The sequence below is a fragment of the Gossypium hirsutum genome, chromosome D07 (genome assembly GCF_007990345.1).
Source record: "Gossypium hirsutum isolate 1008001.06 chromosome D07, Gossypium_hirsutum_v2.1, whole genome shotgun sequence".
NCBI classification, from domain to species: Eukaryota; Viridiplantae; Streptophyta; class Magnoliopsida; order Malvales; family Malvaceae; genus Gossypium; species Gossypium hirsutum.
Genome location: NC_053443.1, coordinates 35,335,094 through 35,348,115, shown reverse-complemented (window position 1 = coordinate 35,348,115; position 13,022 = coordinate 35,335,094). Strand labels below are relative to the sequence as shown.

At 34.6% G+C, this 13,022-nt stretch overlaps 2 non-coding genes across 2 annotated transcripts; one reads left to right on the top strand and one right to left on the bottom strand.

Moving 5' to 3' along the window:
* Window positions 1-4,200: 4,200 nt before the first annotated feature.
* Window positions 4,201-4,307, bottom strand: LOC121219693 (small nucleolar RNA R71). Its single transcript, XR_005916584.1, has one exon. It is a non-coding gene; the product is annotated as a small nucleolar RNA R71 (small nucleolar RNA).
* Window positions 4,308-11,824: 7,517 nt separating this feature from the next.
* LOC121219614 (small nucleolar RNA R71) lies at window positions 11,825-11,930 on the top strand. Its single transcript, XR_005916504.1, has one exon. It is a non-coding gene; the product is annotated as a small nucleolar RNA R71 (small nucleolar RNA).
* Window positions 11,931-13,022: the final 1,092 nt, after the last annotated feature.

Below are 13,022 nucleotides of genomic sequence, written 5' to 3'. Positions count from 1 at the left end.
AATGAAATACATTGAAATGATGAGATACTTGGAAAGCATGTTATGTTGTGAAGGATGTTATATCCAAATTGAATCATATTCAAGTATATTGGTTATCCATGTTGAATTCATATGAAATATGTTCAAGGATGCTAACATGTGTTGTTGTTTGATGCTGAGGCATGTGCCAAGCTATTGGTTGGATTGTATTATGTTTACTTATAAGTTATGTATTGAAATGGTAAGTTCCCAAAAGGAAATATGCTTCTGTTCATGAATGAATGGTAAGGTTTAAATTATGCAATTTTTTATGAAATGGTTTATAATGTGGTTAATTCCAAAAGAGCTATGTTTAAATGCATTGGCTTGTGGCTATGGTTGATGATATGCTCATGTATTGTGTGTTATGCATATGAAACGAGTGTGGAAAGGTAAGGAAATAGTAAGTTCATACTTGAAGTGTAAAATGATGAAAAAGGGAATGATGAGTTGAATTGATGTTGTTGTTTAAGCTAAAGAAAGTAAATGCAATGGAATGTAATGAAATGCAAATGAAAATAAGAAAGTTTGAACGGGTTTAATTGTTTTATAAAATCCTACTATTCTAGTGATGATATGTATATGTGATACTGTGGTTTTATTCACTTTGTGAGTTGTTGATTATGGTTTCATGAATCTAGCAGTATTGGTATAGGATTATTCTTGATATGTATAAATTTCATATTTGAAATGGATTGATATGACTAAAGTTATACAAGCTTAGTAAGCATTCATTGCTTACATAGTTTTTTCCTTTACTTTTCAGATTATCAGAAACTCGATCAAGTTGGAAGCTTGTCGGAGATCCATCACACTATCCATCAATTATATCAGTAGATTTTGATGTCTTTGTTAAGGTCATAATGGCATATATAAGGTTATTTATGGTTGATGATTAGTTGAATGTTAGTTGATGAGTTTAGCATGTATAGGTCATTTTGGGTGATGAACCCTCGGTACATTTGGTGCGTTGTTGATATGTGTTAATTTGATAATGTGTTAAAGCATGTTTGAATGACCAAACTGATATATGATGAATTGATGTCAACATGATCAAGATATGGTATGCTTTGGTAAGACTTTGAATAGATGTGCATGATTGAAATATAGTTTGTATACATGTTGATTGTTAGAACCATCTACATATGGTTAGATTTGTGTCATTTAGATGACCTTGATGGTTGAGTGGAAATGGTCATTTGAAGTTATGTTTTGAATAACCAAATCGGTATGTTTGAATGTGATTTTTGCATGTGGTCAATTATGGTATAACTTGTTATGGAATTAAACTATATATATGTATATATGGATAAGTTATGGTCAAATATGTATAAGTTAGATATATGTATATTTTGGATGCATGAAAACTATAGTTCAAATGATAAGTTTTAATGGCAAGTTTTAAGTTAAGGATGACATGTTTTAAAATGGTAGCAAGGTGATTAATTATGCATATATGTTGTTAAGTTGAGTGCCTGGTTTGAGGTGTCTTTTGGACATATTGGTTGTATGGATAAATGCCATATTGATCTAGTTTTATTATGTAGGTTTTAGGTATATTTTTGAATACTTGAAATAGGTACAGGGCTCGTATGTCTGAGCATATTTTGTATGAAAGAAATTACTTGAAAAAGGCCTATTTCTTGTCCACACGACCTAAGACACGGGCATGTGCCTTAGCTTGTGTGACACACGGTCACGCGACACGGCCGTGTGTACCTTGCAAGTTTTTATAGGTTGCATTTTGAGAGTTACATGGCCTGGCACATGGGCGTGTGGCTTGGCCGTGTGAACCAAGTCAGAGAGTTACATGGGCACAACCACGGGCTGGAACATGGCCTTGTGTCTCATCCGTGTGTGTCACACGGCTTGGCCACATGGCTATGTGACCCCCGTAGTATAAATTTTTCTATCTTTTTCCATGAAGTTCTAAATATTTTCGATTTAGTCCCAAATAATTTCTTAAGTGTTTATAAGGCCTCGGGGACTCAAAAAAGGGACGTTATGCAAGTCTTTGCATGGACTATGATATGATGTATGAAATGTTTAAAAATTAATGTTTTAATGTTAAAAATTTTTGGTAATGCTCTGTAGCCCTATTCCAGTGACGGATATGGGTTAGGGGTGCTACACCATGCCTAAATTTAGCATGATTCTCTGCTCAAATAAAGGAACCATCGTCCACCTTCTTCCACAAAATGTGGTTGACCAAGCAATGGAGAAAATGGAGGGATTCCAATCCCTATTTTTAGTAAACTCTACCATTTACTTCAAGCATAAATACCCCCACTCATTCCCCATTTCAATCATACCTCATCCCTCATCCCTCAAGCCTCATCTCTACATCCCTCATTCTTCACATCTCACAATCATCATTCATTCTCTCATTTCCTCTCTTCATTTCCATGCATAGCATACCGTATTTTATTTTTTAGTTAAAAACCTTGATAAAATTATCTCTTGGCTGGCCACCTTGAGGAGCCATTTGCACAGGAGCAACACAAGGATCGGAGGAAAACATCTTCAATCAGAGTTCACGAGATTGCTAATTCGACAGAGTTTACTCTTCCTTATTGTTATTTTGTTTTTAATCATGTTTACAATGTGATTTATTATCTTGTAATAAAAAATGGTAGCTTACTTCTGTTTAGCTAGGATGATTGCATTTATTTAATGAAGTTTGTTTAAATAATATCTATAGTGTTTGTGGCTCACTGATCATGTTTTCAGTTAAGGTCAAGTATGTATTTCATTAATACGTGATTGGATGCATTAGAATTAGCTAAGCGATCCTAACCAGGCGATGGCTAGTGGACACAATTATTGAAATGTGCATGCTTAATTTAGATCCTAACTCGACTAATTAAAGTTTCATAATAACTTTATCAAGCTTTATTATCTTGCATATTTTTTAGGTTTATGTGATTAAGCTGTTTCAAACCTAACCCGTCCCTGTTACTTAACATGAATCCTAAGAAACCCTTAGTTTAATATGATCAGTAAAATGCATATTTTACTAAGTAAAAGATTTCGAAAGGACTTAATTTGGTTTCCAAAATCATGAAAGATCGAGTTGCCATGGAATAATTTCCGAACACTGTTAAGCATGATAAAAATAAGCAAAGTTGAATGATGTAATTATCCTAGCCTATCCATGTTATTGATTGTTGAAGTTTGTGTTTTTGCTAAATTCATTCATACATTTCATTTCATACTTCACATTTAGTTTAAATTGCATTAGGGATCAATCTTGCATCTAGATAATTTAATTTAGTTAATCACCCATCACTAAAGATATTGTGTTTTTATCATCAAATTGTTAACTTTAATTTTGCAATATATTAATTAACATACACAGTCCCTATGGAGACGATAACTCTTTTACTTACTTATTACTTGATAACGACTATGTACACTTGCACAAACCAAGTGTTACAAGTTTTTGACGCCGTTGCCAGGGACTGTTGCCTTAATCATTTTTGTGAAATTATTCATTTCAATTTGATAGTTATTTCATTTTTATCTAACTTCTAACTGTACTAATTTATTCTTTATTCTTTATTTTAAATGATTTATTTTTCAGGTGTTTATGAGCATAGATCAAATTATCGATTTATTACCTATATACACTGAGATCGAGCAGACATTTAGACAGAAAAGACACGAAAGATCAGCTTAAAGACAAGCTGAGATGGACCGTGGAAATGAAAATGATGGACAAGGAAATGGAGCCAATCATGTGCACAATCCAATCCTTATTGCTGATGATAGGGATCATGCCATAAGAAAGTACGCCATGCCACTCTTAAATGAATTAAATCTAAGAATTAGGAGACCGGAGATTGAGGCACCGTAATTTGAATTGAAACTAGTGATGTTTCAAATGCTTCAAATGACGGGCTAGTTTAGTGGAATGCCTACGGAAGATCCACACATTCACCTTCAATTATTCATGGAGGTGAGAGATTCATTTAAGATACTCGTTGTTTCAATGTGACTGAAGACATTTACCTTCAAATGTTGGTGTCACTGAAGATGAATTGAGGTTGAAGTTGTTTCGATACTCGTTGTGAGATTGAGCACGAGCGGCTTAATTCGATGCCACCAAGTTCAATATTTACATGACAAAAATTAGCAGAAAAAATGTTTTTGGTTAAGTATTTCCCACCTAGCAAAAATGCTAAGTTGCGAAATGAGATAAACACTTTTCAACAATTGGATGATGATTTTTTGTACGAGGCATGGGAGAAATTCAAAGAATTACTTCGTAAGTGCCCTAATCATGGGATTCCACACTCCATCCAATTGAAGATGTTTTATAATGGTCTCAATGCACATACAAGGTTGATGGTAGATGCTTTTGTAAATGTTGTTATTTTGTCTAAGTCTTATAATAAGGCTTATGAGATCATTGAAAGGATCGCTAGTAAAAACTATGAATGACCAAAAAATCGAGCAACTTCAAGAAGACGAGTAGCCGAAGTGCACGAAGTGGACGCACTTACATCACTCTTAGCTTAGATATCTTCTATTTCTTCAATATAGAAATAGTTTATCGCTAATGGTTTGAATAATTTTGTAGCCTAGCCGTCGAGTCAATTCGATGTTGTTTTTTTACGTATATTAAGGGGATGGCCATCAAATCCTGAGTCAGTTTATTACGTAGGGGATCAACACCACAATAGAAGTGGACATGGACCACAGTCCAACTTCTACAATCCTTTATGGTGCAACCATCCAAACTTTTCTTAGAGTAACCAAGGAAATGGACCGAGCAACACTTACATGCAGCATAAACCCAACCAATCCCAAGGGTTCAATTAATAAGCTTCAAAACCACAACAACCTGAGTTACCCAATAGTTTGGAGAACTTGTTGAAGGCATACACGGTGAAGAATGATGCCTTAATCCAAAGCCAAGTAGCAAGACTAAAAAATTTGGAGAACTAAATGGGTAGGTTAGCTACGAAACTTCGTAATAGACTGCAAGGAGCCTTGCCAAGTAATACATCAAATCCAAGGAATTTGGGTAAAGAACATTGCAAGGTAGTTGCTTTATGAAGTGGTAAGACTTTGGAACCCAAGGAAACTGTGGTAAAAAATAAACTTATTAAGAAGGAGGAAAGTCAACCAATAATTGAAATTCCTACACTAGCTAAGCCAAGACTTACAAAGTCTGATGAGTTAAAACCTAAACAAGTAAATTCTGAAAAACTAACATCTTCTTTAGATGCAGATTTATCTCCTCAGAAAAGTTGTCAAGTCCAACCCAAAGTTCTATCACCTCTATATCCTCAAAAGTTCCAACCAAATAAAGAGAAACAAGAGATGCAATTCAAGAAGTTTTTGGACGTTCTAAAGCAACTTCACATGAACATCCCCTTGGTGGAGGCTTTAGAGAAAATGCTTAATTATGTGAAGTTCATGAAGGACATTTTTTATAAGAAGAAAAGACTTAGTGAGTATGAGACTGTCTCTTCTTTAAAGAAGGAGTGCAGTGTGTTCTTACAGAACAAGCTTCCTTCAAAACTGAAGGACCCCGAAAGTTTTACCATACCCTATAATATTAAAGAATCTTATTGAGGTAAAGCTTTGTGTGACTTATGAGTGAGCATCAACCTGATGCCCAAGTCTATTTTCAGACTGTTGGGAACAGGCAAAGTAAGCTCCACTACTGTGACACTTCAACTGGCGGATCAATCTTTAGAATATTGTAACGCTGGGGTTTGTACAAGTGTACACAGTCGTTATCAAGTAATAAGTAAGTATTGAGTTATCGTCTCCACACGGATTGTATTTGTGCTAAGTCACTTAATTTGTAAAATTATATTAACAATTTGATAAATAAAAACACAATATAGTTGAGAAGTGCTGATTAAAATATATTAAACTAAATGCAATGATCCCCAATGCAAATTATCCTAAGTATGCAAACTATATGAATGAAATATATTTTAGTAAAATTAAACATAATTTGCAACAATTATAACATAAATAAACTAGGAAAATTACTTTAATTAAACTCAATTTATTATCAACATGCTTAATAACATTCGGAAAAACATTCCATGGCAACTCGATCTTTCATGAGTTTGGAAACCACCTTAGGTTCTTTTGGAATCCTTTACTTAGTAAATACACATTTTATTGATCCTTATTTAGTAAGGGTTTCTTAGCATTCGTGTGAGGTGACAGGGACATGTTAGGTTTGAAACAATTTAATCACACAAATCTAAAAACTATGCAAATAACAAAGCTTGGTTAGAGTTGTTATGCAACCTACAATTCATTCTGGTTAGGATCTAAATTGAGCATGCACATTTCAATTATGTGTCCGTTAGCTGTCATCTGGTTAGGATCGCTTAGCTAATTCAGGTGCATTTCAATCACGTATGGATGAAATGCAGACTTGATTTTAATTGAAAACATGATCGATTGAGGCACATACATTATAAGCATGAATCAAATAAATATTATTTAATCAAAATAATCATCCTAGCTTAAATAAAATTAAGCTATCATTGTTGTAAATAAGAACAAAGAACACATAACAAACATCTTTAAATTAAATCTAAAGAAAAGAAAGATTAAACCCAATTAAGAGTGGCTGTCACCCAAGACTCTGACTGACGAGGCTCCTTCGCTTCTTTGCTTTGCTCCTTTGCTGATGGCTCTCCAAGGTGGCCGACCAAGGGTTCTTTAAGAGGTTTAATTGCTAAAATGCTTATGCAAGTATGATGAAGGGGAAAGATAGCTAAAAGAGTTGAGAGAATATGAGTGAGAGATGATGGGACAAGGGATGATTGAAAAAGTGAGAAATGAGCTCTTATTTATAGGTGAGGCAAGGGAGCTAGTTTGCTAAAAATAGGATTGTCCATCCTTTGAAACTTCCTCCAAGAGTGGCCGGCCATGAATTGAGGAAAGGTGGCTGATTTTCCTTGATTTTTGGTCAATTTGAGTGCCACAACAACTCAGGACTAAGACTCGGTCATCAGCAAATCTTCTGGAAAATCTTTGATTTCTTTAACTCTTCAAGGACTTTGTGTAATTAAACAAAAAAATGGTTTATGACATCCATGTGTAGTCGAAAATGGCGTTGACTTGGTCCCCAATTTGGACAGTTTTGCAATTAGAAGAAAACTCTCAGACCTGTCCAAAAATAGTAGATAGTTTAGAGGACCAAATAATATAATTTAACCACTTTAATTAATCAATTTACTTAATTAATTAAAACACAATTTATTAATGAAATATTAAAAAGTAATTATTAAATATAACTTTATATTTTATTATTTAATTTAATCATGCATGGCCCACTTTATAGCTTAAAAATATAATATGCTCAAATTAATATAAAATAAGCCATTTTATGCATGAAAACTATATAATAAAGTATAAAATAGCATTGTAATAATTTCTATGTCCTAATTTCATATTTTTTCATATTTCATTAATTTATTAAACAATTACTTGGTTTTAACAACAAATTTAAGTAAAAAGGTGATGAATTATATAGGAAAACTTCATATATTTTTTAGTTTACACACCCTCAAACTTAAATCATTGCTCGTCTCGAGTAATGTTCATGCACAACACAAGGTCTTGCTAAGGCAAATTTTGCTAAGAGTATAAGTAGCATCAATCTTTGTCTCATAATCATGCATCAATAAATTCATGCTCATAGACCTTCTTTATTAACAAGTAACTCATATACAAACATTTTGAAAATTTTATTTTAAGTTTTAAGATATGCCGACATGAATCATAGTTTGCATGTATGTCACAGCCGTAGATAATATTTTTCATTCAACACAATTTCTCATCAATCAAGCAAAACAATCATAAGGCTTATTTATGATCTTCATATGTTGAACTTAATACTTCCTCTCCACTAATGTAGGTGATATAATCATCAAATCAATAGGTCTTTTATAAGGTTGTAATGGGGCTCGGTTAAAGGTGTGGATTTTAAGAGGTGGGATATTTCAGTTTCAAAATCTTAACCTTTAACTTGTCTTGGATTTCTTGAAATTCAACCTTTTTCTTCAAGTGAACCTGTAGAGCTCCCTCAAACTTATTTTGAACTCATACTCATATATTTTCTTTTTGGAGACTGAGTAAATTTTTCTTCACTCTTTCTTTGTCTTTGCTATTGTTTTTTCTATAAGCATATCCATCAAAATTGATAACTCTGATTTCCTTGAAGTACTTGTGGAAGTCGGCATGGGAGTTGTATATTCAGGTTCAATACTTAGCTTGACTGGTTCTTCTTTTGGCTCAACCCTAGGTTCAGGGTTTTCAGCTCCCTCAGTTGGTTGAGGACTATTTGGTTCTTTATCAGATTCTTCTTCTTTAGTGCCTGTAACTAAATCAGCTTCAGTTTTTGTTTTATTTGTTGACTCTTCAGTTTTAGGCTCAGTTGGTTCCTCTTGCTCACCTTGGTTCAACTCATACACTCTTTCTACAAATCTTTCAAGATCATGACTTGTAATACACCCTTGAACATATTGCCCCTTCAAATTTGCTTGTGTTACGGGCCCTTAAGCAAAGTGAAGTGATTAATGATGGGAAATAAGCATTTCCTGCTTTCTTTTTAGCACAATCATGAATCTCCTTGAGGATAATTTTCCCAACATGAACGGATTTTTTTGTCAAGATTTCATATAGCAAGAGGATCTGTTCCATCGAGATGGTGGAATCGTGTGAGATAGGCATAAAACTGTAGCGAACAAAATAAAACCATACCTTTGCTACTGGTTTCAAGTATTCTCTTCTACAAGAATGGCTCCCATACTTTCTTATAATCCATTGGGATTCCAGATTTGTCACAACATCAAGCACTTGTTGAAGAAAATCCCAATTGATATTGCTCATCATAGGGTAGCACTCATCTTCTTCAACTTCAGGTAAATTAAACAAAGCATTGATGGAGTTAGAAGTAAGACATACATTTTTCTTTTGGACAATGACTTCAGTAGCATCTTGCGTAGTCAAACTAGCATAGAATTCTTGAACTAGTTCATCATCTGGAAGTGAACGAGCATCACAGAATTGTTCCCATTTGAGAGCATTGATTATCTTTCTAATTGGCACAAGAACAACCATCACATCATTGCTCTTCAGACTAAAACCTTTTTTCAGTATCATAGGTTGATGCTTGAAAATTGAATCAAATTGCTCTTTCACTTCTTCATCAACCACAATCGAGTTTTTAGGAGTAGTCTTTGACGATCTAGTTCTTTTGCAAGACATGGTAATTTCCTAAAAATTCGGTAGAGTTTTTGCTCAAGAACGAAAAGAGAAATCGGCAAAGTTGGTATAACATGCTACGGCAACAATCTTGCGACAGCAAGGATGGTGCGGTGGTGATCTCTTTGCGACAGCAATAGGAAACTTTGGCAAAAATAAAGAAAAGGACTAGGGTTTCTTTAGGGATTTGAGTTTGACAGCACAAAGAAAAGATTTAGGGATTTTTAGGGTGGAAGCAAATTGCTTTGAGGGATATGAAAATTAGTAGAATGAATAGGGGTTTATATAGGGAAAAATTAGGGCAACATGTAGAAAAAATTTAGCTACATTAAAGTTACTTGGACGACAAGTAATGGGTGTGATGGCAAGGCCTAATTTTTTTTCCTCTTTTTTACTGTCTTGGGCCTCAAACTCAAATTGTATCTTAAAAAAAATTGATTAGTAGTTGGGCAAAATTTGACCCCCTTTATTAACATAAAAATTTAAAATTTAAACTGAACAAAATGAAACTTAAAAATTTTAATTAGAAAATTTATTCTTAACAAATTACATTATATTAATTCTCAGGAAAGGTTGGAGGGGTCACAGCGGTCCCGCTTAAGAAAATAAGTTCTAATTATTTATTTATTTACAGAATGAGTTAATGAAAAATTAAGGGTCTGCGATTGATAACTTGGGTTGCACAAATTCTCTGACTTCTAACTCCAACGGTTCAAACTGTGTGGATTGAATAAAATTTCTCGGATTGGCTTCCATCAAAGCCATGTTTCCTTCACCTTCTTCATTCTCCAAAGGGTCAAGATCTAAGGCTTTCTCTAATGGATCTTCTTCAAAATTGCTTTCCATAGAAACCAAGGTTTTTATTTCTTCCATAACTGAACACTCCTCTGCCGGGTCGGGAAATTTCATTGCTTTAATAATGTTAAAGGTTACCTGATCATTTTGAACTCACATGGTGAGTTTGCATTTCTGCACATCAATTAACGTTCTCCCCGTGGCTAGGAAAGGTCTCCCAAGGATAATTGGCACTTCCTTATCTGCTTCAAAATCTAAAATAATGAAATCAGAAGGAAAAATAAATTTATCGACTCTTGCCAAAACATCATCGATCTTTCCTTCGGGATTTGCTAACGGTCGATCCGCTAGCTGAAGCGTCACAGTTGTAGGTCTTACTTCACCTATCCCTAACATTTTGAAAATAGACTTAGGCATCAAGTTGATACTCGCTCCTAAGTCACACAAAGCTTTACCACAGTAAGATTCACCAATGTTACAGTGTATAGTAAAGCTTCTTGGGTCTTTCAATTTCGGTGGCAATTTGTTCTGCAGGAACACACTGCACTCCTTTGTCAAGGCAACAATCTCATACTCACTCAGTCGTTTCTTCTTGGACAGTATATCCCTCATAAACTTCACATAATTTTGCATTTTTTCTAAAGCCTCCACCAACGGAATATTGATGTGTAACTGCTTTAGAATATCCAAAAAATTCTTGAATTGCACCTCCTATTTCAGCTTGTGTTGCTGCAATCTTTGCGGATATGGAGGTGAAGAAACTTTTGGTTGAACTGGACAACTTTTCTGAGTAGGTAAATCTGCACCCAAAGAAGATGTTAAAATATCTGAATTCACTAAGTCAGGGTTTACCTTGTCAAACATTGTAGATTCTGATTCCTTTGGTGTAAGAACTTCAACATCTAGTTGACTTCCTTCCTTTTCAACATGCTCATCTTCAACATCTATCAATCGGGGTTCTAGAGTCTTACTACTTCGCAATGCCACTACCTTGATATGTTCTTTACCCAAATTCTTTAGATTCCCAGTATTGCTCGGCAAGGTTCCTTGCGGTCTATTATGAAGCTCTGTAGCCAACTAACCCATTTGGTTTTCCAAATTTTTATGTGTTGCTGCTTGGCTTTGGATCAAGGTGTCATTCTTTTCCATGTATGCTTTCAACAAGTTCTCCAAATTGTTTGATGCCTCAGCTTGAGGTGGTTTTGGAGCTTTTTGATTAAACCCTTGAGATTGGTTGTGTCTTTGCTGTAATAAGTTGTTCGGTCCATTTCCTTGGTTGCTCCAAGAAAGGTTAGGATGATTACGCCATGAAGGATTGTAGAAGTTGGACTGGGTTCCTTCTCCACTCCTATTTTGATATTGGTTCCCCACATAGTACACTGACTCGAGATTTGAAGGACAATTCTCAAAAGAATGACCTTCCACACAGTACACACATGAAACTACTTCAACTGGAATTGGTGGCTGAGTTGCAAAATTATTAGTTCTATTAGCAGTTAACTGTTTTAACATAGAGGAAATAGATGATACCTGAGCTGATAACGAAGTGAGGGAGTCAACTTCATGAATTCCGGCTACACGTCTTCCTGAAACAGTTCGATTTGTTGGCCATTGATAGTTATTACTCGCGATCCTCTCGATGATCTCAGAAGCCTCATTATAAAACTTAGAAAAAATTGCACCATTCGCAAAAGCATCTACCATCAATCTTGTATGTGCATTGAGACCATTATAGAATGTCTCCAACTGGATACAATGACGAATCCCATGATGAGGACACTTACGAAGTAACTCCTTGAATCGCTCCCAAGCTCATACAAAGACTCGTCATCTAATTGTTGGAAAGTTGTGATCTCGTTTCTTAACTTAGCATTTTTGCTAGTTGGGAAATACTTAACCAAGAATCTCTCTGCTAATTCTTGCCATGTAGATATAAAACTTGGTGGCAATGAATTGAGCCATGCTCGTGCTCGATCTCGCAACGAGTACGGAAAAAACTTTAACCTCAGTGCGTCTTCAGTCACACCGGCTATCTTGAATGAATCACTCACCTCCATAAACAATCGAAGGTGGAGATGTGGATATTCTGTGGGCATACTGTTTGTAGCATTTGAAACATCACTGGTTTCAATTCAAACTAGGTTGCCTCAATATCTGGCCTTCTAATTCCTGGGTTTAACTATTGAAAAGTGGCACAACATATTGTCTGATGCATCGATCCCTATCATCGGCAATGAGGATAGGATTTTGTACATAATCAGCTTCATTACCTTGGTTTTAATTCTGATTTCCAAGGTCCATCTTGACTTGTCTTTGAGCTGTTCGTTCACGTCTTCTTTGTCTGAAAGTTCACTCAATCTCAGGGTCTACAGGGAGTAAATTGATAATTCAATCTATGCTCATAAACATCTGAACAGAAAATAAAAAAATAAAAAGAATAAGTTATTAATATTAGAAATAAATCAAATTGAAAATAAATAATTTCACAAAAAATGACTATGGCAACAGTTGACAATCCCTAGCAACGACGCCAAAAACTTGTAACGCTGGGGTTTGTGCAAGTGTACACAATCATTATCAAGTAATAAGTAAATATCGAGTTATCGTCTCCACACAGATTGTATTTGTGCTAAGTCACTTAATTTGTAAAATTATATTAACAATTTGATAAATAAAAACACAATATAGTTGAGAAGTGGTGATGAAAATATATTAAACTAAATGCAATAATCCCTAATGCAAATTATCCTAAGTATGCAAACTATATGAATGAAATAGATTTTTGTAAAATTAAACACAATTTGCAACAATTATAACATATATAAACTAGGACAATTACTTTAACTAAACTCAATTTATTATCAACATGCTTAATAACATTCGGAAAAACATTCCATGGCAACTCGATCTTTCATGAGTTTGGAAACCACCTTAGGTCCTTGCAGAATCCTTTACTTAGT